The following is a 26553-nucleotide window of genomic DNA, read 5'->3' as shown; positions in this document are numbered from 1 at the left end:
ACATTCATATTTCTCAAAACCTTTGTATAACCTACAATAAATTTAGTACAGTTTGGGTGGTGAGTTTTTAATATAAAAATTACTACTAAAGATAAAAGATGCATACTTCTCAATTTTACTACCTTCAGTACCATTTGTATCTGCAGTGTTGATGCTGCAGAATTTTTTGTTTCACCATTGCCAAATTAACTTCTTTCTTAGGAATTTTATTGCAAAGGCAAAATTAGTGATGAAAAATTTGCCTCATTTCTGTCAGGGAGTTATCTGATTCAAGACAATTTGTTAGGGTACCTTTTAAAGTTGCACCCCCCAAAATAAAATACTTAGGAATAAACCTGACTAAAGAGGTGAAAGACTTATATGCTGAGAACTATAAAATGTTAATAAAGGAAACTGAAGATGATTCAAAGAAATGGAAATATATCCCATGCTCTTGGATTGGAAGAATTAATATTGTTAAAATGGCCATATTACCTAAAGCATTCTACAGATTTAATGTGACCCCTATCAAATTACCCATGACATTTTTCACAGAACTAGAACAAAGAATCCTAAAATTTATATGGAACCATAAAAGACCCAGAATTGCCAGAGCAATCCTGAAGAAAAAGAACAAAGCACGAGGGATAACTCTCCCAGACTTCAGACAATAGTACAAAGCTATAGTAATCAAAACAGTGTGGTATTGGCACAAAAACAGACATATGGATCAATGGAACAGAAAAGAGAGCCCAGAAACAAACCCACACATCTATGGTCAATTAATCTTCAACAAAGGAGGCAAGGATATAAAATGGGAAAAAGATAGTCTCTTCAGCAAGTGGTGTTGGGAAAATTGGACAGCTGCATGTAAATCGATGAAGTTAGAATACACCCTCACACCATACACAAAAATAAACTCAAAATGCCTTGAAGACTTAAACATAAGACATGACACCATAAAACTCCTAGAAGAGATCATAGGCAAAACATTCTCTGACATAAATCGAATCAGTGTTTTCTTAGGTCAGTCTCCCAAGGCAAAAGAAATAAAACCAAAAATAAACAAATGGGACCTAACCAAACTTACAAGCTTTTGCACAGCAAAGGAAACCATAAACAAAATGAAAAGACAACCTACAGAATGGGAGAAAATATTTGCAAATGATGTGACCAACAAGGGCTTAATTTCCAAAGTATACAAACAGCTCATACAACTCAAGAACCAAAAACAAACAACCCAATTGAAAAATAGGTAGGAGGGGGCTTCCTTGGTGGCTCAGTGGTTAGGAATCTGTCTGCCAATGCAGGGGACACAGGTTTCAGCCCTGGTCCGGGAAGATCCCACATGCTGTGGAGCAACTAAGCCTGCGAGCCACAACTACTGAGCCTGCAAGCCATAACTACTGAAGCCCACGCACCTAGAGCCCATGCTCTGCAACAAGAGAGGCCACCACAATGAGAAGCCTGCGCACCACAACAAAGAGTGGTCCCCACTCACTGCAACTAGAGAGGGCCCGCACACAGCAACGAAGACCCAACACAGCCAAAAATAAATAAATGAAATAAATAAATTAAAAAAAAAGAAGGGCTTCCCTGGTGGCGCAGTGGTTGAGAGTCCGCCTGCCAATGCAGGGCACACGGGTTTGAGCCCTGGTCTGGGAAGATCCCACATGCCGCGGAGGAACTGGGCCCGTGAGCCACAATTACTGAGCCTGCGCGTCTGGAGCCTGTGCTCCGCAACAAGAGAGGCCGCGATAGCGAGAGGCCCGCGCACCGCGATGAAGAGTGGCCCCCGCTTGCCGCAACTAGAGAAAGCCCTCGCACAGAAACGAAGACCCAACGCAGCCATAAATAAATAAATGAATAAATAAATTTAAAAAAAAAAAGAAAAAAAAATAGGCAGAAGACCTAAATAGACATTTTTCCACAGAAGAAATACAAACGGCCAATAGGCACATGAAAAGATGCTCAACGTCGCTAATTATTAGAGAAATGCAAATCAAAACTACATTAAGGTTCCACTTCACACTGGTCAGAATGGTCATCATTAAATACTCAACAAATAACAAATGCTGGAGAGGATGTAGGAGTCCCTCTTACACTGTTGGTGGGAATGTAAGTTGGTACAGCCACTATGAAAAACAGTATGGAGGTTCCTCAGAAAACTAAACATAGAACTACCATATGACCCAGCCATCCCACTCCTGGGCCTATATCCAGACAAAACTATAATTCAAGAAGATACATGCACCCCTATGTTCACAGCAGCACTATTCACAATAGCCAAGACATGGAAACAACCTAAATGTCCATTGACAGATGAATGGATAAATAAGATGTGGTACATATATACAATGGAATACTACTCAGCCATACAAAGGACTGAAATAATACCATTTGTAGCAACATGGATGCAACTAGAGATTATCATCCTAAGTGAAGTAAGTCAGAAAGAGAAAGACAAATACCACATGATATCACTTATAGGTGGAATCTAAAATATGACACAAATGAATCTATCTACGAAACAGACACAGACTCATAGAGAACAGACTTGTGGTTGCCAAGGGGGAGGGGGTTGGGGGAGGGATGGAGTGGGAGGTTGGGGTGAGCAGATGTAAGTTATTATATGTAGAATGGATAAACAACAAGGTCCTACTATATAGCTCAGGGAGCTATATTCAGTATCCTTTAATAAACCATAATAGAAAAGAATACAAAAAAGTATATATATGTATAACAGAATCACTTTGCTGTAAAGCAGAAATTAATACAATATTGTAAATCAACTATACTTCAATTAAAAAAAAAGGAAAAAAAAGACAATTTGTTAGGATGTTTCATTTGTTTCATTCTGAAATATATGCCAGGTCCAGGAAATAACTTGTCTTTGCTCCTAAGGACTTCCAAAAGTGTAGCTTCTAGAGTCTTCTCAAAGGTATCAATAATTTAATAAAAAATTAAAAAGAGCATTCTAAATCCTGGGGTGTTTTCTCCTAAGCTTCTCTGGATAAGGTGAAATCAGAGTTATTATTACTAGGCCAACCTCAACCCAGGGCACTTCCCTAGAAGAGAGTTGATCTTGGACATCCAGTAATTCATGGTTCTCAGACTTAATTCCTTCATCTCTTTGTATCTCTTGCAGAATGTTAAGACATAATGAACACAGCTTTCTCAAAGTAGATTCTTTGAGAATAATACAGCGAGCATGTATTGAGCCCTTCCTTCTTAGGCACTTGGTAATCAAGAATAATAATAACAACAGCAATAATAATAATGGCCTATTCTACTTGTAAAAGCTGGTAACTCAATGGTGTAGAAAGAAAATTATGAAGCAAAGTGAAAAGTGTCATGATGGAAGCATGGGCACAGTATTATGAGAGCACAGAGGAGAGTCTTAATAATTATGCGAGGGTGTCACACCTATAAGTATACACATGGATTCTCACGTTTGTCCTAGAATCACTCATACTTTCCATCACTAAGGTGCATAGTGAGGGATTTTTAAATTCACATACCTAATACTCACCGGACTCTCCCCTGACCATATGCTAAGGAACACTAAGTATTTCTTATCAAGGGCAGGTTATGTAACAGATCTTTGATTAGAGCCTCATTATTAATGCCAGGGGTCATTAGTAGCAAGCATTCGTCAGTGCTTAGACACAGTAACTCAAGAGGACACATGTTGGGAAAATGCTATTTCCCTGACAGCCATTTGATTTGTTGTCCATCTATTACATGTGAATTATTACAGTTAGATTCAGTAAATTGTGATCTTTGCTTAAAGCTATCAATTGTCGAGAACGGGGTTAAGCCTAGGTTTGTGAACAAGTATCTTTTCTTTAACAACAACAAAAGCAACAAAAAGTCTTTGCCCGCTGAAGGATTCTGGTTCAAAGTTAGGAAAGGTAGCTTTATCAATTATACCTACGGGGATGAGTCACAGTAGTTAAAGTACCATTTTATTCCTCCTAAAGACAACAAATAAGCAGTGCCATGGCAACTAAATGTACAGTTCTTTGTGTACACAGTTAAAGAGTTCATGCATTGCTCAGAAACCTAGAGAAATCACAAAGTATAATTTTTCTCTCTTATATCCTTGACACCATTTGTTAGATTACTACCGAAATGTTACAGTAGCATTGGTTGCGGTTTAAGAACAGAGGGATGCTAGCCCAAGAAAGCACTGCATGCTGCTTTCCTAAGTAAATCTTGCTAAAGAGAGTGTCTTTTCCTATTAATTCTTGATGGAGATGAACATTCCCATGGCTCTGGGCTCACATACTTTTGTTGGACCCTATCTGAGTGAGATGGAGCTGGTGGCCTGGAATAATGTGCTGGAACACTACCACAATCGCAGCTCTCTAAGGAGGATTTCATTAATCCACTCACGGATCCGTGGTAAAACCATGAATATACCTGAGATGATTTTTTTTGTTTTTGATCTGACTACAAAGAAAGTTTGCTGAACAAATTGATGGTGCAAATAACATTGTATACTACATGTCTTTCTTGAATAATGTTAAGGAAATAGGGGTCTTAAACTATTTGAGAAATAAATTTGGAACACAAACAAAAAATGCCCTTCCTACATGAGAGCTAAATATGGTAATCAGAAAACAGAAGTGATGCTTTCAAGACCTAATTAATAAATGGCTTTGTGAAAAAAATCCTTTGGATTAGCAACACTGGAGTTCTTTGCTTGAATTAGCTACAGGGCCTTCACATATGTTGCTTCCTCTACCTGGCTCCCTGTCCCTTATCTCTCCGCCACAGAATTTTCCATAGCCTTTAATCATTTACTAATTTTTGTGAGTATTTTGTTAATATATCTCTCCCCCAATAGACTAGACACTTTTGTATTTGTTCATTGTTGCCTACCTACTACTGTGGCCTGGTTCACAGAAGGCACTCAAAACTTATTTTTTGAAAAAAAAATATTATACACACACACATTTTGTGATCTCTTTCTCTGGGGAGTATCTTGTGGGTAATTAATTCTGTTCAGTAATTTAGCACCATAAAAGAATATTTTTGCAAGCATTATATTTATAGTCTATATTTCATAGAATGTTTACAGTAAAAAATAAACTTCACAATTAGTTCTTTTGGTTTTAAGTTATGGAAACCTGTTTGAACTAGTTTTAGCAAAAGGTAGTTTCTTAAACGCATATATGGCTATCTCACACAATCCAAGGGCAGGGTGATGGTGTGAAATGGAGCCTTATCCAAAAACTGTGGAGAAACCAGAATTTGCTCTTCATATCTCAACTCTGCCTCTCATTATATATTTGTTTCATTCCTTTTCTCCCTCTCTCTCTCCACACCCCCACCCCCGCCGGTAGAATCACTTCTTGGTTCTATTTCTAAAGCACATGTCAGAAGATATCTACTGCCAACAGCCTGTGAGTTTGCAACATTGCCATTTAAGAGCTCAAAGTTTCACTGGATGATCATTTCCCAGTTCTAACTCTAAAATCCTGAGAATGGACTCAGATTAGCTCAGCCTGGGTCAGGAGCCAACTTCTGGCTATATCTCTACAGATGAGGTGGGGTCACTTTGTAAAAATGTGTTTGCTTCCACTCTAACCATTCAAAAGGAGGAGGGAGGAGGAAAAACCAGTTCCCACAGACATGGGATTGCTGGGAAGGCAAAACCCTGCAGAGGGTTGTATGAAGAAGAAACCTGGTGATCTTTGCCTGCCACTTGCATCGACATCCTTACGGTTATCTTTTATTATGCGTTAATAAAGAAGCAGGCATTGAAGACTTGGTTTGGGGTGGGGGAACTGTTGTATCTCAATATGAATAATTTCTGCATTTCAGGGATAAAAATAATGGAGGCAATGGAGACGGAAATTGAACATTTGGGAAGCAGCTGCATGACCCGATTCATTCTTCTCTATACTTTAAAACTATTTTTTCCTTATGCACAATAATATAATGAGATGAGATGTGAGAAGATTTTCTGATTATTCCCTTTATGACTATGTTGAATCTGTGATAAATTTAAGATGGAAGTAGGGCTGGGGATATCCTGGGCACTTGGGCATAATATTGGTTAATCTCTTTAGAATATGGTAATAAAGGCAGGCAGCCATCTTACAAAGGGATTATAGTGGGGACATTTCACAAAGTAAGAGTGGGATGGCCAGAAAAGCTGCCCCTCTGTCCTTTCAAATCAGATGTGAGGATAATCACAAAGATAACTATCTTGGCTTTCCAATGATAAGCAAGGCATCCTGTAATCATTCTATGCCTGATTAACTTTCACTGGTATTGATTTTAAAAGACATTTTTTTCATACAGAAACTAGAAGTGACTTTCAAAGAGAATAAGATCTCTTGGAGAAATGACATTCTCAATAAAAGAATTTTAAAAGAAGTCTCTAAACAAGGACATTGTTCCTACTGGCAAATGATATGACACCCATAGAAACATGGAACTGTATACTTTGAAGATTCCTTCGAGAAATCATGATTAACCCTTTATTTTTACAGACATGAAACCTAAAGTGCAATGATAAGGAGACATTTGTCCAAGATTCGAGAATATTCTAGGGAAAATAATCTAAAAAATTACTATCTAAGTATATTTAATGACAGCTAGTCTAGTGGTAAGAGCAAGTAAGTTTAGCTCAATACATGTATAATCAAATATAAGAAAAAAATCATGTTTCCATTCAAATAATGAAAATGAAACTTAGGTTCCTTTTTTGAGATTCATTCATTTATTTAAAAAAAATTACTGTTCTTACAAGTTACATGAAGAACTGTAACATTTTTGCTAAAAGTTTCAAATTCTTAAAATTGAATGAGGTCAATGGCTATTTAGGACAGGGGTCAGCAATCTATGGCCCATGCCTGTGTTTGTAAAAAAAAAAAAAAAAAAAAAAAAAAGAGTTTTATTGGAACACAGCCATGCCTATTCTTTTTTGCATTTTCTGTGGCTGCTTTTGTGATGCAAAAGCAGAGCTGAGTAGTTGGGACTAAAACTATATATCTCACAAGACTAAAATATGTACTATCTGGTCCCTTTAGAAAAAGTCTGCAGATCCCTGTCTTAGGGCAAGTTTCCAAATGGCCATCTTGTAGCAGTCATGGTTATTTCATGAATATCAATTAATTTACCTTAATTATTCTAAAATTGTTTCATAATCAAATGTTATATTGCATGTGACATGCATATAAGTATCTAGTAATAAAAACAGTCAAGCTTTTCTAGTCATAAACAATATTCCAATCTCCTATACACTTTTTTTTTTGGTGTTTGCATAGGTATATGTTTTCTTTTTAGCCTCAGGTGGCTTTTATTTTACTTTATTTTTTTAAATTGAAGTATACTTGATGTACAATATTATATAAGTTACAGGTATATAATATAGTGATTCACAATTTTAAAGGTTATGCTCCATTTATAGTTATTATAAAATATTGGCTACATTCCCTGTGCTGTACAATATATCCTTGTAGCTTATTTTATAGCTAATAGTTTGTATATCTCAATCCCATACCCCTATATTGTCCCTGCCTCCTTCCCTCTCCCCACTGGTAACCACTAGTTTGTTCTCTATATCTGTGAGTCTGCTTCTTTTTTATTACATTCACTAGTTTGTTGTATTTTTTAGATCCTATAGACTTTATAATGTTGATTTACTTATATTTCTCATATAAGAAAAAATTCTGCAGGCAGCACTTGAAACACATAAACAATGGTTGCTACTATAAAAAATGGATGCCACAGGCACTTATCTATGCCGTGATGATCTTCAGACTATAATTGCACATTTGAGACATTAACAAAAATATTTTAGAAGTCACTTTTCCTAAAAAATGCTTTAGTTTATCATAGCTCTAAAGGAATGTAAAGCAAAGGTAAGAAACCTATGGGCCACATACCCACCTTTTTGAGAAATAATAGAAGACAATCCTTTGTTATTTAAAGGATACAGGTTTGAAAATTAATGACTTAACACTCCAATCCATGAATGTTCTTATCGGTCTCCTACTATGTGGCAAGTTCTAGTTAATAACTGAGGTTATAAAAAGGATAAGATATTATCTCTGCTTTTGAAGCACTGACAGTTTCTTGTACTTTATATTTACTAAGAACTTCTGGGACATTAACTAGCACAGTTATTTTAGTTAATGAAAGCTGCAGCTCAGAATTCCTCTCTAATGAATTCATGTTTGTAGGATGCCAGTATTTTCTAGTAAACCAAGTGTTTGTTTTATCACAAAATTATTTCTTGGCACCACATCACAAAAAACCTTAACTTCATGAAGAATTAAACATACTGATAGCCTTATACTGAGGAGTTTGGGATAATATGGGAATTTGTTTTCTCTGAAACAACATAGCAGAAGAGTTGCTCTATTTTCAAAAATGCCAAGTGGTACATCAAGGTCAAATAAGACTGTTTTCACCAAAGAAATTTATCCTATGTTTGTAACATCACAAATAACTACGAAGAGAATGTCTTTAAAACCATGAGATGTTAGATATGGATGGGATATTACAAATCATTTTACAGCTTAAGAGTAGTAAGTCAACTGAGGTGAGGTCAGAGGCAATTCCATGGTATTTGGAGAAGGATGAGAGGCAAGATACCCCTTGGCCCATGGCTTAGATTCAAGAATTCAAATTTAGATTTGGTATCATTTACAAATGAATTTATATACTCACTCAAAGAGCTATTGATAGAATTAAAAAAAAGATACTCATATTTATATTTGTGTTAAATTACAAGTACATACCAACTACGTGGTACAATGAATTGATATTTTAAAAAATTAATCTCACCATTATTCTTTTGAATAGCACAATAGATGTCATTTTTATGGTACGGAGTTAGTAAGTTACATAGGTACATTATGAATATCAATTTGTGGTGGCGGGTCCTGCTGGCCGGCGCCTCCCTCCCGCCTCCTCCTAGCTCGGCTGGCTCCGGACGCCGCCGCCAACGCCGCCTCGCCGCTTCTCGGAGCCGCAGCTGCCCTCGGCCTAAGAGGTTTAAAAATGGAACACTCTGATGCAGCACTTAGTACCTATTACCAGGCATTGCTCGGCCCCCGAGATCCCAGACTAAAAGGATGGTTTCTTCTGGACAATTATATCCCTACTTTGCTCTGCTCCATCCTATAGTTGCTAACTGTATGGCTGGGACCAAAATATATGAAGAATAGGCAGCCGTTCTCTTGCCGGGGGAGTTTAGCGGTGTATAACCTTGGACGCACACTGCTCTCTCTCTCTATGTTCTGTGAGTTAGTGACGGGAGTATGGGAGGGCCAATACAACTTCTTTTGCCAGGGCACACGCAGTGGAGGAGAAGCAGACGTGAAGATCATCCGTGTGCTCTGGTGGTACTACTTCTCCAAGCTCATCGAGTTCATGGACACCTTCTTCTTCATCCTGCGCAAGAACAGCCACCAGATCACAGTGCTGCACGTGTACCACTGCGCCTCCATGCTCAACATCTGGTGGTTCCTGATGAACTGGGTCCCCTGTGGCCACTCTTATTTTGGTGCCACGCTTAACAGCTTCATCCACATCCACATGTACTCGTACTACGGTCTGTCGTCCGTCCCTTCCATGAGGCCGTACCTCTGGGGCAAGAAGTACATCACGCAGGGGCAGCTGCTTCAGTTTGTGCTGACCATCATCCAGACCAGCTGCGGGGTCATCTAGCCGTGCGCCTTCCCTCTTGGTTGGTTGTATTTACAGATTGGATACATGATTTCTCTGATTGCCCTCTTCACAAACTTCTATATTCAGACCTACAACAAGAAGGGGGCCTCCCGGAGGAGAGAACACCAGAAGGACCACCAGAACGGCTACGTGACGGCCGTAAACGGCCACACCAGCAGCTTTTCTTCCCTGGAAAACAATGTGAACCCGAGGAAGCAGCGTAAGGACTGAGGCCCAAGGGTTGACAGCTTCTGAACCACGTCGTCTGATTGTAAGCACATATGAATTGTGCCCAGTGCTCGTTAACAGCTGCTGTAACTAGTCGGCCTACAATAGTGTGACTCACGTAGGACCTCTTCCATCAGTTCCAAACCCCTAGAAAATGTAGACAGATTATCCAAGTAGGCATAAGATGTTTAACATTTCTGGGCTCTCACCGACCCCTGCACTAGACTGTGGAGGGCGTGTTGTTGTAGTACACGACACTGCTGTTGCCTTATTAGTTATAGCATGATAGGTGCTGAATTGTGATTCACAATTTAATAACACTGTAATCCACACTTTTTTTTTTTACTGTAGATCATGCATGTGATTGTAAATTTGTATAATGTTGTTACAGTAGAGAAACACACATGCCTTAAAATTTAAAAAGCTTATTAGTTTAAATTAGGGTATGTTTCAAGTTTTTATTCATTTCTAATAGCTCCGTTCAGAAAAATCAAAGACCGTGATTTATGAAACTATCGTGTGACACATAATTTCAAGTGACTTGTACGTGTGAAATCAGCACCTTCAGTTTTGTAATACTGGCTTTAAATCAGGCAGGTTCAAATCTAGTAGAACAGTCAGTTTAACTTTTTAATAGATCTTTTTTTTTTTGAGTGCCACTATTAATAATGTAAAACGGGAGGGGGGTTCTAAAGCAGTCTTGATGAAACTTAAAATATATATTCTTTGTCTTCAGGATTTTAGGAAGTGTGTAGGATGAGTAGGCCGTTTTAAATTTCAGAAGTGCTAAGTGTTTTTATACAGGAGACAAAGCCCATTTTGCTTTCCACTTGTGAGAGAAGATATATATTTTCCAAGAGAGATGATTAAATGTTTACCATTTGACAGAGTCCCATAGATGAGCAGTGGGGAACTGGTTGCCAGGGTCCAAATTTGGATTGATTTCTGTACTGCTATCTGTTTTGACACAAACTTCTTTTGAAAATGTGCCTAGATTACCAAAATGAATAAAGGTGGGGAAAGGACCTTAAATTTAAGGTAAAATTAAACAGATAGCTGCAGCATGAGAGAACTGGGAAACTGGATAGAGATGGTTTGTTTAATGTAAATCTAATAGCACCTGTAATTTTTTTTTTCCTGCTTTGAATCTAAAGATTTGTTTAGAAATACTTGTTTAAAAATAAGACCGCTTATCATAAAATCATGTCTCACACCCTAGAGGCAGTGATCAAACAGATAAGGACTGTTGCCTGTGTCATTTTAAAGTGTTGGAGTTTAGCCTCTGAATACCTCCTCCATTGGAGGAAAAAACATTCATTGAACCACTCATGACACATCTGAGAAGGTCGTTGACAATGTATAAATGAATTGGTGGTTTGATATTTATGTAAATATCAGTTTATCATGCTTTAATTTTGCACATTCATATTATAGGGAGCCAGTTGGTTCTCTTAATTAGTCTTGTGGGTTTTCTGTTTGGAAGGAGTCACAGCATCTGTTTACATTTACCTTATCAAATCTAGAATGTATATATTTGTAAATGTATGTCTTCCTAGGTACTAGCTTGCGAATGTCTTTACATATTTCATTACAAAAACTATAACATTCAATAGTGTGCTGTCAGAGTGTGCTTTAGCTCATCTGCATATACCCACAATGTTAAATAATGTCTATACATTAATCATTAAAATGTTTTTGATTAAAAAAAAATTTGTAACCTTGACTTGGCGCATGTCATTTTTTTACATTCTAAGAAAAAAAATAGACATGGTCTTGATTTACCTAAGTGTTTAGAAGCCACAGAGGAAGTGGCATGCTAAGGTGGCATGGCCATGAAGGAATGAGACTGGAACTAAAGCCTGAGATCCAGATCTAATCTAGCATACAGTCCCTGCATTTATGTATATTGGTATTAGGACCCCAATGAAGCCATATTCTTGTTGAAGTAAGATATTATATCATAATATCCATACCTACCCATCCCTCAACTACAATATACTGCACATAGTAAGTATATATTAAATGTATGCTTTCTTCATTCACATTGTAACTGACTTCCCCAATAATTTGGAATGAGAGGATATTAAGAATAAATCACTAAGGAAACAATGGATTGTCCGAGGTAAATTATCTAAACCAGATATTTGATCCACTGTTGGATCAAATATTTGGATCAAATATCAAACCAGATATTTGATCCACTGTTGCAGTTTTGAAAAATGAGAACTACAAGAACACATTTAGGTCTGTGCTACACATTACCCCAAGTGGAGAGCTATTATTATGAGCTTAACTCAGGTCAACTTAGGCCTCAAACCCTACTTTAAATGCCTTTCTTGCAGAGGAACCAAGTATCAAAACTAAAACAAACCAGAAAAACTACTACACTTTGATTGTAAGCATGAACAGCAAGTCTGAGACCTTTCTTTTGTTGATTTGAATAATTACTTTAATTTTTACTATAATATTGATAGTGTAGACCTGGCCTCACTGTAAAAGATAGAAAAAGGAGGAAAAATACTCATAGCATACATACATAAAAAATATATCCCATTAGGAAAATGGGGAAAATGTATAGAAGAGGGAACTCGACGAAAAATCATGAAAATTTTCAACTTCACTACTGATCAATAAAATATAAATTAAGATTAGACAAGATTTCAATCACATTTTTTTATCATACTTATAAATGGCAAGGATATGGAGAAATAGAAACTCTTAGACAGTGCTACTGCATATACAAATCAGAACAACTATTTTGAAGAACAATTTGGAAATATATGTCAAACACGTGCAAGTCTTATTGCTTCATGCCTCCACTTCTAGTTATAGACCCTAGGGAAACACTTATTCCTGAGCATAAAGATGCAGGTACGTGACTGTTCATTACAGTATTGTTCATTATTGCCACAATAACAAGAAAATCTAAATTACCAATCACAATAGATTGATTAATAAAAAAATGAGTAATATTTATTCAATGGGCTATTATAGAGCAGTTAAAATGGATAAACTTAAGCTACAGGTATCAAACTTGATAAGTATCTAGACATAATGATAAACAAGGGAATGGAATTACTCAGAACAGAATTACAATGGAATACTACACAGCCATAAAAAGAATGAAATTCTGCCATTTGCAGCAATGTGGTTGGACCTAGAGAATATTATGCTTAGTGAAATAAGTCAGAGACAGAAAGGCAAGTACTGTATGATATCACTTATATGTGGAACCTAAAAAATAATACAAATGAAGGTATATGCAAAACAGAAACAGACTCAGATATAGAAAACAAACATGTGGTTACCAAAAGGGAGAGGGAAGGGAGGAGGGACAAAGTAGGGATATGGCGTTAATAGATGCAAACTACTATGTATAAAATAGATAAGAAATAGGGATATTATTTATAGCACAGGGAACTATAGCCATTATCTTATAATAAACTATAATGCAGTATAATCGTCAAAAACAATCACTATGCTGTTCACATGAAACTAATAAAATATTGTAAATCAACTATACTTCAGTTTAAAAAAAGACATAATGATAAACTAAAAAAAGACAAACTTCGGAAGAATAGGTGAGCATAATAGCTTTATATAAACTTTAAAATATGCAAAATTATGCTCTATATTCTCCACATCTATAGGAAGTGAAAACTGTTAAACATGCATGAAAACAAACATCGAATTTAAAATAACAGTTACTTCTGTGGTGAAAGTAGGAAAAGGGAAAAGAAAGAGTACATGGAGAACTTGGAATTTATCTAATGTTTTATTTTCTTTTTATTTAAAGTAAATATGGCAAAATGTTAAGATCTTATAAAGCTGAATGAATGGTGGATACATAAATGTAAATAGTATATCAGTGTTTTCAAACTGTGGAATGATACCCGTATTGTGGGTCTGAAATCACTTTGAAAGATTGAGGCTTATATTTTTAAAAAGAATAAAGTAAAAAAAAAAATAGGAAATATCAGTGTAAACTGCAGTACATCTAAGCAGTGTTTTGTGGATAGTTTGCTTCAGTTATTCGTAGATTTATGTATGTATGTAAATGTGATATAAAATAGGTTTTCTTACTCTGAACTTTGGGTAAAAATGTTTTAAACGTACTGCATTATATTATTCTGTACCATTTCTATCTTTTCAAAATATTTCATATTTAAATTTAAAAAAATATATTATTAATCGAAAATATTGGGAATCAGTAGATTTTTAAAAGACAGCTATAACTTTTAAATCACAGAAAGAATTAGGTCTGTTTAACCACTTATAATGTTAAATATATTTTTAAAAATATTGATATCTCAAAAGGATAGATGAGTCAGTGAACATGAAATTTGAACTCAGAGTCTCTGAGTTACAATTTAATGCTTAGTTCTCTGAGTTAAATTGCTTTTTATAAATCAAAGTTTTTCTAAATCTTAAATCCCATTCAGACATGTTTATTTTGCTGCATTTCAATTAAAGCTTAATATATTGGCATTTTAAAGTTAGTTATCATTTAGGTTTCTTGGAGATGTAACTCTGGAAATGTAATGAGAAATCCTTACATGATGAGTAACCATCAAAAACTAGATTAAGAGAATAAATGAGAAAGCAGGCCAATGACTTTTGATCCTTATATTTATATATTTTTTTCTTATTTTTCTCTACTAGGACAGGGTTTCAAAGCTTCCACAATAGCCAATATGCTTGGCCTCTGATACACACAAATTATTTACTCCATTTATGTATCACTTATGTCAGATAGTATGTTAAGTTCTAATAAACTGAGTGGGAGGTGGCAGGGGGAGGAACCTGTATAAAATAGTTCCAAAATGAAGCCCTTATCCTGTGGAAACCTTTCAGAAAATATACCTATGATTTCAAAACTGTGTTTATGTGTCTTCATTGCAGAAGGTATTAACAAAAGCCAGCTCATATACATTTCCATTTAAAGTTTTCTTAGTGTCATTGATACTAGTTGTAAATTATTAAAATTGGAAGATATTGAATGAAATCAAGACGACCACAGACTATATTGGCATTAATTAGCATATCCTTGACATCTAAATTTATCTATTCTAATAAGCTATATAATGCACAGAAACACAATTTTAAAATGCTTTTGTAGTAACAAAATGTATTTATCACTGAATTTATACCTTTGGCACTCAAAAAAGATGCAGATGGGCCATAATTCATAGGGTCTATATATCTTCCAAATTTGTGTGTTTGCTTTATTCATGTCTGCTGCTTTCAAAAAGGATTTTGGGATAGATTGTAATAAAAGGCCCATGCAATAGGCTTGTTGACCAGAAGATAAATTATCTAAAGCATTACAGTAAGGAAGAGAAGAAATAGTTATTGAGGGGGTGGGTGAAGAACATATAATTATACAATAGTATTAGCTAAGAATAGTTACTTTAATTATCTACTAAATTTAGCCTGTACTTCCTGGAAGTCAAGACAAATTTTTAAAAATCAGTATGAATCGTATATGTCTAGTTGTAGTTAATCAGGATCGATAAATTTGAGTTTTAAATCTAAGGGACACAACTTTTTTAAAAAAATCATGAATTTTTCCATAAGGAACACTCAACAACATAATGGATGACATTTTGAGTATTCAATGGGGTTTTAGAGAAGTCATTGAAACAGTCTTCCCTTGACCATGTTGTATGTCAAACCGTGATAAAAAGCTAAAGGGGATCTTGTTTGTGTAGCTCAGCAGGCTGTATATTACAGATCTACAATGATTCTATCTGTAATAATTTATAAGTTTGGCAGCTAACAAACTTGAGGAAAAACTATTGTTTGAAACAACCTTGGTAGACCAAAGGGGGTGGATTATTTGAGAAAATGGATACTTCAGATGAGAAGAATGTTTTTGTTACCTAGTATGGTAAACTGAATATTGGCCCCCAAAGAGAGCCAGGTCCTAATCCCTGGAATTTGTGAATGTCACTTTATATGGCAAAAGGAACTTTGCCGATACAATGAAGTTAAGGATTGTGAGATGGGGAGATTATCCTGGATTATCCAGGTGGTCCCTAAATTTAATCACAAATCTCCTTTTGAGAAGGAGGCAGAGAGATTTGACTACAGAGGTAGAAATCAATGGGTTACTGAAGCAAGATGCTATGCTGCTGGTTTTGAAGATGGAAGAAGGGACAAAGGAATGTAAGAAATGTAGCTCTAGAAGCTCGAAAAGGCAAGGAAATTGATTCTCTCCTAGAGCTTCCAGAGGAAGGATAGCCCTACTGACACCTTGATTTTGGTCCAGTAAAACTGATTTTGGATTTCTGACTTCCAGAACTTAAAGAGAATAAATGTATATTGTTTTATGCCACCAGGTTTGTGGTAAGTTGTCACAGCAGCCACAAGAAACTAGTCTACCTAGGATAACATGAAAAATATCTTTACCAAAAGTAAAATATTTTAAAGTATCATATGCCATAGGATACTTGCCCAGTGTTACAGTCTGAATGTTTGTGTCCCCCCCCCCACCTCAAATTCATATGTTGAAATCCTAGTGCCCAATGTGATGGTATTAGGAGATAGGACATTTGGGACGTAATTAGGTCATGAGGGTGGAACCCTGATGAATGAGATTAATGCCCTTAAAAAGAAGCCCTAGGGCTTCCCTGGTGGCGCAGTGGTTGAGAATCTGCCTGCCGATGCAGGGGACACGGGTTCGAGCCCTGGTCTGGGAGGATTCCACATGCCGCGGAGCAACTAGACCCGTGAGCCACAACTACTGAGCCTGCGCGTCTGGAGACCGTGCTCCGCAACAAGAGAGGCCGCGACAGTGAGAGGCCCGCGCACCACGATGAAGAGTGGCCCCCGCTCGCCGCAACTGGAGAAGGCCCTCGCACAGAAACGAAGACCCAACACAGCCAAAAATAAATAAATAAATAAATAAATAAATTTAATTAAAAAAAAAAAAAAGAAGCCCCAGAGAACTCCCATGTCCCCGCCACCATGTGAGGACACAGGAAGAGGTCTGCAGCGTGGAAGAGGGCCCTCACACAACAATGCTGGCACCCTGAACTAGGACTTCTAGCCTCCAAAACCGTGAGAAATAAACTTCTGTTATTTATAATTACCCAATCTATCGTATTTTTACACACAGAATGCAAGGAAATCAATTGCTGATTGCTTGGGGGTGGGGTTGAAAACTTACAAGCTAATCAGCATATTAAAATCCTAAGAGGATAATTTCAGGGCTAGTTATGAATTTTCTGGTTTTTCTTGTTGTATTTTAGATAATATTAGTAGTATTCTCTTATTGCACTTTTGGTAACATTTTCAGTATTCTCTGGGAAATTAAGTAAAAGGCTGACTCTAGAATATAAGGCCCAGTGGGAAAATAGGGCCTCTTCCTCCTCTCTAGGTTGAAAGATTGGATCTTATTTGTAATTTACAAAATCTGTGGTTTGCAGAGCAGCTGAACCAACAGGAGGCAACACCATTCTTATTTGAAAGCTGATTTCCTTTAGTAAAGCGTCAATACTGGCTGTGACAAAACAGACAAGAAACAACAGTTCTTCAACTGACAATAATATGTTAGTGGGGATCCAGGTTGTGAAGCAGACTACCTGGAGTATTCTTCCTTAAATTACTGATACCAAACCACTTTAGGAGCTCTAAAGAAACAAATCCACCAGGGCATAAGCCTAGAGCGTCCTGCCCTGTTTCTCAAGAGGCTGAAGCAGGGTTGCCCAGTGCAGGCATGAGAGCTTTAGAGTTTTAAAAAAATGATGGAGCCAGCAGGATGAACCCAGAAAGTCTGATGTATCAAGCCTCTAGTGAAAGTTTCTCTGGTGGCTGGCTTTGAAATGCAGAAATTCAAGCTGTATAGTTGAGTTTCCCCTGGATGTTGGCTGTTTGCTAATGCATGATAACCAGCAGCTCCTGACCTAGATGAACTGCCCCACTGACTGCTAGAGATTGCCATCATTAGGGACCTTGCTTCCTCTGTGCTCCCAGAGGACCCTGCATCTACTCCTGTACATTTTCATATTTCACTGAAGTTATTCATTTACCTGTCTCTTCCACATGCATCTTGGCTTATTTCTTTTTGTGTCTCTAGCACCGGCATAGTGCCTAGTATTTAGAAAAAGGTGAATAAATGTTTGCTCTATAAATGAATGGAAGGAAACTCCGGATAAGTCTTCTGACAAAATCATTAGCCAGGATCTTTAAATTCTAGGAATCTTGAGGCTGATGGGGAATTTGACAACGCAGGGATCAGGTTGTTACCACTTGAACCCACTTATCAAACTTGGCATCACTAAAAGTGATAATCAGACACTAGGGAGTCACTGCTACCTGCTCCTGTAAACCCTACTGAAGTTCTCCCACTTCACTGGGATTGCTTGGACTGGAAGCTCTATGCGGACAGGCACTTATTTTTACTCATTTTGATATTAGAAGAATATAGAATAGTGCCTAACATATAGGTGATCCATAAATTGTTATCCAATGAGTGAGTAAGCTTAGAGGACAGAGTTGAGAAGGTAGAGATGGATGATAGGGAAATCAGAAAATAAGTGCTTATAACAGTCCGAGTATAAGGGACAATACCTGGTTTGGACTTTGCCACCCTCAACAGAGTTCCCCAATATTGCTTCCAGTGGCAAACACGCCTTTCAGGGGTTCTGGAGTGGATTTTCCTGCTGTATATCCACTCCCTTAGCCTGGCTTCCCTCAAGAATCCCTCCTGGATCTTCCAGTTGTGCCCACTCATTTTGTTCCCTCCAAATCAGGGCTCTGATGGGCCTCTAGTGGCCCTGAATTAGCATAACATAACATGACGCATTGTACCACTAACATTGATAGCTATAAGAGTATAAAAATAAACCAGAAATTCTGAAGACTCCCCTTCTTGCCCATCTCCTGGACTCCCAAAAGAACTATCTCAGAAAATTTACTTCCAACCTGTCTCCATCTCAGAGCAATGATGACACTCTGATCACTGTGGCCTCACCCACAAAGATGAGTTCTCTCAGCTGCTCCAGCATCCACAGTGATACTTTTGTAGGGACCCTGTCTCCTGTTCCTACTGAAACTATTTGAATGTGTGGTCTCCAGCATTTAATGATCTCTGCAAACTCCAACGAGCCTCACTCATTGGAGGGCCCCCTTAATACCCATCTATTCAAAGCACATCACTCATTGCCCACAATCTAGCAGTAAGACCAAGTGCAGAGATAGGATGCTGGAAGAATACATTTTCCACAGATACAATTCCTAGGTTCCCTCCCCACACCTCTACTTCAAGGACTCCCCCAGAACCTCCCTCTCCACACTTCCATCCTTGAGTAGTGCTTTGACTATGAGAGAGAAACAAAAGTATTTAGATTCATGTTATTTTTATATGATTAAAATGCTATGGTACATAACATTTTGTGTATATACTATTTATGCTTACTCATTTGTTTTTCTTCAAGTTGGATTGAAAGACTTTCCAATTCCTAAGATTTGTAAGTAGCACGTATTTTTGGTAGCAGTGGTGTTCTGTTAAACCATACAGAGTAACTCTTTGGAAAAGTCATAATATCAAGCAAGGCCACACTACACTTTTTTTCCTCTGGCAGAATTAGATTTACAACCACACTGCTTTTCCTATTTTTGCCCTTGTGCAGATACATTTAGAAGAGCTGTATAATATGTGCTTTCGTTAAACACACTTAAATTTTTACCATTCACTAAAAAAATGAACCATACCATAAAATCTTAGTCTTTAGATGTTTGGAGGTAGGGATTAACTCCGCAGAGCACTCTTCTGTCCATCTGTGTGTGCATACTCCAACAAGTATTTTGGAATTCTGAGAACTTTGCAAATGATGTTATCATGCAGAATATTCTTGAGAAAAGATTTCCTTTGTTTCCTAAAAAAAAACTTCTATCGACTTAAATAACATAGTCTGTTCTGATCTATTCTTTTTTTTTTTTTTCTTACAGTAACCATTTTTTGCTGTGCAGACATTACTGTTTGCTCAGAGGAATACCAGGTATTTGTTCAGGCAGCTTTCAAAGGAAAGAACGTACTTTTTTTTGCTCCTTTCCTAGTTGTCTGGACTAATATTAACTTCATGTGTAAATAAAAGGAGAAGGTGAGTCTATTTTGTGTTTTACTTTTTTTACTAATGAAAGAAAATGTGATGCAACGTCCCTAACTCAGCCGATTAATAAGTATTTCTATATAGAATCTGCAGAAGAATTTTAAGGGAGTCAAATAGTTTCCAGAGTTTTATTCAGTTCTTTAAGCTCTAAATACTATAAAATAGAAATTATTTTAGAATAGCCACTTTTTAAATAGTCAAAACTACTTTTCAAAATCTTGAAATCTTTCATCATTATTTCCACTTCATTGGGCCACAGAAGCACCGAAGGGAGCTGTCGCAATAGAGGTTTGTGCACACCAGAGTCTCAACTGGGACACAGATATTACCTTGAGAATCTGGCAGTTTGCCTAAAAATTGGAAGTTTGAGCAAATAAGGCAAGTAGACCATGGGCAGTGTGTGTGCGTTTGTTAGCTGCTGTAACTATTCCAGGTGAGTTCAGTCTCTCAGAAGATCCTTGACCCTAATTTTGAGCCTAAAAGATGACAAATAAGTGCTTGATAACAATAGTAACATAGTATTTTAAAAATCGATCTCTCCTGTCATGTCCTACCATGTCCAAAGTTTCCCTGATCAAATAAGTCCATTGCCCCTTTTAGCTCTATCATTTATAGCAAACTTTGTTGTTGTTGTTAAATTTATGATTTTTCATTGCCCTCCTAGGCAGATAGTTGATGGTAAGAGTCTTTTTTTCTTTTTCTTTTGTTTTCTGCTGCAAATAAGAACACTATTAAGCAGTTTGGGGAGGGAGCAAATAGGTACTGAATTATTAAGACAGAACGTGAGAAGGAGCCAAAGAGCCTTGCATAAGAAATGCTGAGGGAAGAGGGGACAGACAAACTAGGGGTATGGGATTAACAGTCACAGACTACTGTGTATAAAATAGATAAGCGACAAGGATATATTGTATATAGCACAGGGAATTATAGCCATTATCTTGTAATAACTTATAATGGAGTATAATCTGCAAAAATACTGAATCACTATGCTGTACACCTGAAACTAATATAATATTGTAAATCAACTATACTTCAATAAAATAGATAGGTAGGCAGACAAAAATGTTGAGAGACTGAAGTCCTCAGAGGAAGAGAAAGTACGTGGATTCGAATATTTTGGCCTGTTCTATCCAAAAGGGTAGTCGCCAGCTACTTGTAGCTACTGAGCACTTGAAATGTGGCTGGATTTCAAAGACAGTAACAAAAAAAGACTGTAAAATAGCTCATCAATAAATTTTTATGATGATCACATGTTGCAATGGCAATATTTTGGAAATACTTGGTTACAAAAATATATTATTAAAATTAATTTCACCTGTTTTTTACTTTTAATATAACTAATTATTATATTTAAAATCACATATTGTGATTGGCATTACAATTCTATTCGATAGTGCTAATTTAAAAAATTCACTTCAGAAGGAATGAGTAAAAGAAATTTTAAGCCAGTTAACTAGAGGTTTAAAATAGTCAAATTAACAGAGGTATATGTTGAATTTAAAAGCCTATAAATAATGAATACGCATTCCCTGAGGGCAGGAACCTAGTGTGTCACATTCATCTTCACATTCTTAGCACATAGCACAGTTTCTGTCATGTACTAAGTACTCAGCAAATACATGCATGAATAATGAATCACTCAAATTAGAATTATGAAATAAGTAGAGAGAAAGTGTTAGTTTGAGTGTCACCAAATATTTTTTAAAGAACTGTATTAAGGTCCTTACATACTTCCTAACCAAAAAGAAATTCTTCAGTAATAATTAAGGATCTCTATTGGTAAAGTGCACAATCAACTTAGGAACAAGTTTCAGAAAGTTACTAGAGACTTTCTTTTTCAACACATACTACAGAAGGGAGGTGAATGGAGGAGTGTCAGTCTGGGATCTGCTGGTTCCTTTTTAGTGAAATTTGCTACCATACAACATAGGAATGGAACTAAATATCGTGCCCTTTCATTACAGGTTTAACACACTTCTTTTCCCCCAAAAGCTTCTAAATCTAGCATTGATAGATGGGCTTCAGGGACACATGGATCCTCCAAAAATGTGTGCAAAATTGTATTTGTGCAAATGTATGTTTTGGGGAGAGAATACTATGGCTGTCATCAAAGGGGTCCAATGACTTAATAAACGTATTACCCAGCCACTGCTCTATTGAAACATTAAATAGGATCAGGGTGAAAGTAAGATAATGACATCTTGTTTTGGTTTCAACATCAGGGAAAGTTATCCTTTGGCTGGAAAGCACTGGATCCTTTTCTGTTTTTCACACATTACTCAAGAGGTTTGACTTTCTAGAACTTTTCTTAGAGATTTCAGGTAGCCTGACCAACATTTTAAAACATTGTAAAATATTCTAAAAAGACAAAAATAATTTAACAGCTATAAAAATGTTTGAAAATGCAAATCAATGTATTGTTTACTGGAAATACAGTATTTTTGGAATCAATTCTGGCCATGATGAAAAATTTTAAAGTAGGTCCCAAACATCTTTAAAATTGTTTGTCTGCCCATACCACCAATCATCCTAATGAAATCAGTATGTTTTCTCACTGGCATTTAGCTTCCTTACTTTCTAAGTTAGGCTCTATCAGGGTCGGCTCTGAATATATTAAATACAGATAAATCATATGATTTGATACAAAGGAGGAATGAGATGCCTGCCCAGCCTTTGCTCCCCTCTTTTCTGATAATAGCTCGCCAAGTCTGTTTTGGAGAATTACCTCTTACTCACTGGAGAGTCTTAATGCGAAGCCAAAAAGTTCACTTTAGACCCACCCTCGACACATACTTCAAGGAGAATGTGTGGCTCAAGCTCTGGCAATCAGACTTTTTCTTCAAACTGAACTCTTACAAACAGAATGCAACAGAAAAATGAAAAATGGTGGGATTTCATTCATCCTGGTGGTCAGACCGTGAGGACCCTAGGAGGTTCTTGGTACTTAGATCCCCAGAGCTGCTCTGTCTCTGAATCTTTCTTAAATCAGATTCTTATGCTTTTCCTTTAATTTCCAGTAAATTCAGTGGTAGACAGTGGCTCTTTATAAAGTGGATACATAATCTGAGACTAGTAATTTACTTAGTCCTCAAAAGTAAAAAAGAAAAGAAGTTGAACATCTCTTCTCCATGAACCACTGAGGGCTCAAAATATTGATCTATCCAGGGAGACTTTATTATGTCATTTGAAACATGTGAAACATTAAAAAATAGTAAGTTGATTTACACTGAAGGCCAACTGGCTCTGAGTTCAAGAGGTACACTGATGAGAGGATCATGAGGTCTGGGGTAGCCCAGAAAGATATAAGATGGGACGTGACCCAAAACTCACAAAAAGGGATAGATTTTGAGAAAACTGATATGAGAGAAGAACAATTCAGGTGGGGAACAGCTTGACCAATTACACAGAGGAAACCTATCCAATTGGCCACTAGGGAGAGTTTGTATATGAGAGAGCTAGGAATAAAGTTGGAACAGTTTGAAGACACTCAAAAGCCACGCTAAAATGTTTGGGCTGTATTGTGCAGGCAATAGAGAATCTGTGTAATTACTTTAATGTGTAAAATAGCTTGACCCAGGGCAAGATTGGATGCAGGGTGGGCATGTATGGGATTTCCATAATACCTCACATTCCAAGTGGAAAGGAAATGGAGCAGGATGGTGGTGATGAAAATGAAAATGGATTACTTGATGGGAGAAATCACACAAAGGGAGATTCCATAAGATTTGATAAATGGCTGAACTGATATGGAAGGGAGAGGGTTCGACCAATCAAACCATGATTCCAAGGTTATCAGCATAAATTATGGAAAAGCAATAATACTTTGAACTTGGTAGTCCAAGGAAGAAGCTATTTTGATAATTATAATGTATATGTAATTTCCTTTTTCTATATGCCCTTTTTGATAGGTATAAGGGGAATTGCTGAAAGGCAGCTCACACTTCAAATACCAAGAAATCTAATACACCATAGCGTAACAATGACTCCACTCCTACTGCTGAATATTTGTCCCTTTTATTTTGAGAAGTTGATTGATGATAATTTCCCATCCTTCCTACCTTTCTTCCTTCTTCCTCCTTCCTTCCTTCCTTTCTGTTTTTAGAAACTTCCTTTGATGGTGTCAATAGCTACTCTATCCCTAAAACTTAATAAGAATATATTTACAGGTACCTACTTTTGACTAAAGCAATAGGTTTCCCTGATCTGGGCTACTTCTGGGACTAACCTTTAAGTGGCCTGGCAGCTCCCACCTTTGCTTTCTTGGAACCCAGCTGCCATGCTATTAGGAAGTTTAGGCTATCCTGTTGAAGAGAGAGGCCACATGGAGGGGTCTTAGAGGGAAAGACACCATGTGGAAAGTGGGGCCATCTTAGACCTTTCAGCCCAGTCTAGCCTCCAGCTGAAAGCAGCTGCACGACTCTAGAGCCCACACCAAGTGGAGCAGAAAAACTACCCAGTCTATGCACAGAATTCTCAAATATTATAGACATTCATTGTTTTAGCTATTATATTTGTGAAGTAATAGAAAATTGAAACAGAAAGGTTGAGTTTGAGGCATCTCTGAGATAGTTAGGCAGCGATCTCCAGCTGTAAGGAGCTACAGAAGCTCATAGAGAAACTGGAAATACAGATTTTGAAGCTATTCACTTAAAGATGATGAATAAAGTCAAGAACATGCAAGAGATTATCTATGACAAGAGTATAAAATGAGATGAGGAAGGAGTCTAGGCCAAACTCTCATAAGGAAAGAAGAGTATGGCTCATATGGAATGAGACAACAAATGAGAAAGAGAAGAAAAGCCAGAAAAACAGAAAAAAATGTGCAATCACTAACGCCCAGAGAAGGGTCCCATGACGGAGAAACACGAACTCCTGTGATGAATGTTGCCAAGAAGTATGATGACAGGATACAGTTTATATACAGAATGAAAAGTGCCTCCAAGAGGTTTAATATCATTAACATCATCTGGAGAAATAATTTCCTCAAGGAAGACATATTTGATGCCATGTCATTAACCTATCCATGATATACCCATTTCATCTTTCACCAAGTAAATGCTTATTCATATTTGATTTTAAACACAATCATTTCAAGATAGAAAATGAACAAGCAGAGAGACTTACAGTTTTAAATTAATTGCAAGGGCATGAATAATTGGAAGGTTGTCTATATACTGTAAGGCTCATTGTGATCCCTTTGTTGGCTCCCAAACTGATCCAGAGAGACTGGAAAATTGTAGCACTGGCTTATTGGGTATTTAATTATCATTACTTCCATGATAATTATGTATAATTCATGCCATAACACTGTGCACGTGACATGGAAGGTATGATCCAGGGGAGTAACGAGGGTATTGGACTGCTGAAGTGGATCATATATTACAATCTCCTTCTTCTATCTGATAAAGTTAGTCTCAGTAAAATCCATGTAATAATCAGTAGTAGTCATTTTCTCAATTTGTTCTTTAGTTTCAAAACAATAAAAGGGAAAAAAATTTCAATTATAAAGATATTTTTCAAATTCAGTAACATATTTCATGTATCAAAGATGTACCCTTTCCAAACAAAAATATTACTCCGTGTAGTTCACACTCTGCTTCAATGTTTTAAATTTTAAACACAAACAAAAACTCTAAGGGGTCATATATAATGTCAAAATTGAAGGAATTCAAGTTCTATTTGTTCATCTTTACAATCACTGTCCCATCACTGTTTAAATCAAATCTCCTATTTAAATAAAGAAATATCCAGTACCACTGGACTGGACATAGCAACTTTTTCCAAAGTCAGCTCAGACGGTTCTAAACTATTACAAATTTACTCTAGAAATAAATGCATTGTAGCTGAGACTGTATGTTGGGGATCTAATATGTAACTGGGAGGTCTTTGAGTTAACTGCTAAGTAGAATTAAACATTTATTGAAGGATAAGTAATAAAAATGTGTTAATCTGAAGCGTACATAAATATTAAACTCAGCAGTAGCCACATCAATTGTTTAGAAATTAGACCAACAAAATATTTTGGGGGGAAGAAATATTTTATCACAGACATTGTTTAGAATTGCTGGTACATGATGATAATAAAAAAGCAGAACAAATTCTAGTCAATGTTTGTTTCTAAATTATTCTATAGACACTTTACTTCCTCATTGCCAACCCATTAGGAGGACTGCTGTCCATCACGTCCCACCCCATGATTCACAGATATGAACTGATTTAACATTTGGATTTCATTGTTAGCCTTTCATTTTGTCCCTGAAATCCCATTGTGCTACATGAATGAAATTTGACAAGAAATTCAAAATTTTGTTGATGCATTTCTGGGCATAACTTATAGTGGAAAACCATAAAAACTCTTTTGCAATGTTTTTTCTTAAATACTCAGGAAAAGTCAAATTGGGGGGATAGACTTCATGGAAAATTAAGAGGAGAAAGATAGTTAGAGGTGATCATTTCGACGTCAGATGAGTTATGAAACTGTGCAAAATAGAATTAGATTATAATTTTATATCATCTGTCCTCCAAATCCATCTATTCA

At 36.7% G+C, this 26553-nt stretch overlaps 1 protein-coding gene and 1 pseudogene across 1 annotated transcript in view; one reads left to right on the top strand and one right to left on the bottom strand.

Moving 5' to 3' along the window:
* IL1RAPL1 (interleukin 1 receptor accessory protein like 1) overlaps nt 1-26553 on the bottom strand; it is a 709594-nt gene that overhangs the window by 309580 nt on the left and 373461 nt on the right. The window lies entirely within an intron of this gene.
* Nucleotides 9004-9903, top strand: LOC132357456 (elongation of very long chain fatty acids protein 5-like; annotated as a pseudogene).

This window comes from Balaenoptera ricei, chromosome X (assembly GCF_028023285.1).
Source record: "Balaenoptera ricei isolate mBalRic1 chromosome X, mBalRic1.hap2, whole genome shotgun sequence".
In the NCBI taxonomy this organism is placed as follows: Eukaryota; Metazoa; Chordata; class Mammalia; order Artiodactyla; family Balaenopteridae; genus Balaenoptera; species Balaenoptera ricei.
The sequence above is the reverse complement of the archived record's forward strand: the minus strand, read 5'-3'. Positions and strand labels throughout refer to the sequence as shown.